Raw genomic sequence first — 2,114 nt, forward strand, 5'->3', positions numbered from 1 at the left:
TTACCCTTAATAAACTAAAGTTCAAAGATAAAAGTAGTTTTTCCAGTGTCACAGAGGCACATACATAGAAGAGGTGAGACTCAAACCCAAACTTTCCAGTTTCCATTCCTTTGAGTCCTGTTTCAGTCCCTCTTCTTCCATCATAGTCTTCCAAATATGCTAACATCTTTTTCAAATTTATATTGTATAGTATTATCACTTCCTTCGTACTCTAAAGAAAAAGCATGACAGTCTTGTCAGTGAGAGCCATTGAATGATTCCACAATGAAAAATAGCTAAAATGTATCTAGACACCTCAACAATAACATAGCCCTGGGGAAATGGATGTAGACATGGCAAAAGATTCTCAAGACAGAGAAAAAATTGCAGATGTTTAAAAGATCTGTTTTTTGTTTTTTTGTTTTTTTTTTTAATTTGAGACAGAGTCTCACTCTGTTGCCCAGGCTGGAGTGCAATGGCATGATCTCGGCTCACTGCAACCTCTGCCTCCCAGGTTTAATCGATTCTCCTGCCTCAGCCTCCTGAGTAGCTGGGATTACAAGTCTGTATCACTTTTTTTTTTTTTTTTTTTTTTAGGGGAGACGGGGTTTCACCATGTGGGTCAGGCTGGTCTTGAACTCCTGACCTTGTGATCTACCTGCCTCGACCTCCCAAAGTGCTGGGATTATAGGTGTGAGTCACCACGCCCAGCTAAAGATCTGATCTTTAATAAATGGGTGAAAACCTTTAGAAATTTCTTCTTTCTGAAATCCCATTCTTTGGTTATGAGACCCCCGGAACTACAAAGAACAGGACTGCCTATGAAGAAGACTGGCAAAAGTAACTGGCAGTTATGAAGAACCACAAGATGGGAAGGAATAATTCAATTCAATACTATACACATCCAAACAAGCATATAAAATAACATAGTAAAATTGTTATTGAATGTCAGCAAGTAGAGAAATGCATTGTAAAGATGTTAAGACCCATGTGGTCAGTATTGATTATTGTTTTTGAGGCGAACACTTCGAGAAAAATAATTGAAAAATTAGCACAATATTAAACAAAATGTAGTTTATGGGTCCTACTACAGTTTGAGTTCCAACTAATTTAAGCAAGAAAGAGGAAAAGTTAGGAAAGAATGGGGAGAGAAAAACAATGAGGTAAATCAAATGATAAAAACCAAACGGTAAGAGTCAGATTGTGAGTGTGGGGGAAAGATGGCTGGATAAAGGGGCTTCAGTGCAGCCAGCAAGGGGTTAAAGGCGCGGTTTGAGGAGGGCATCTGGAAGCTGTTAAGAATTTCCACAAAGGGTGGGCAAGAAGAAATAGCTTGCATGACCAGAGGACCTCAGCTGGATATCAGGAAGAATTTCCTGACCGTAAATGTCAAGAGTTCTCGTTTACAGGATCAAAAGGAGCCTTCTGGGATATGCCTATCTTAGGAGTATTTTTCAGCCTCAAGCGAGAAGCTGTTTGGGTGGTTTTCTGTAGCTCTGGGATGGACTGGGTGACCGCCACAGAATCCCTTGGTCTTGTTGCTGAAGGGCACGCCTTACACTGGGGCTTTCACAGTGTGGTTGCCAGCAGCTGACTCCCACCCAGGGGCTGTGGAGTTTTCCCCACAGAAAGAACAACTGAGCCTTTCACTCCCTGTTCCTCACTTGGACCAGTCCTTAGGTACATCTGTGGTTTTTCAGCTCTTCAGCACTTAGGCACTTTCCTCCTGAGCCAAGGGCCTCCTGGGAACAATGCAGCATCTGTGTGTTGATAGTAACAGCCTGTGGGCCAGAGTCACTCAGCCAAGCTCTCCTTTTGCCCCACAGGAGCTGGATCGCATACCTTACCTGCAATAATCCAAGACTTAGTCAGTGTCAGCCTGTCCCACTGCCAGTGCCCTGCTTCTCCTATCTGCTCCTCAACCTTTCACCTAATTTGCTTCCTAGCTCCGTTGCCACATTTGTTCCAATCCTTATGCAGAATGGTCTCTATTTTCCACCCATCCCACCCACAGCGTGAACAATAACATGTTAGTGGCTTATGGCCCGGCACTAAACAGTGGGCACTGCAGAGTGAGGAACATGCTGCTTAGTTGGGCAGCTGGGTATTTACAAAAGGTTTGGCCTGCAAAGAGA

This window comes from Theropithecus gelada, chromosome 11, assembly GCF_003255815.1.
Source record: "Theropithecus gelada isolate Dixy chromosome 11, Tgel_1.0, whole genome shotgun sequence".
In the NCBI taxonomy this organism is placed as follows: domain Eukaryota; kingdom Metazoa; phylum Chordata; class Mammalia; order Primates; family Cercopithecidae; genus Theropithecus; species Theropithecus gelada.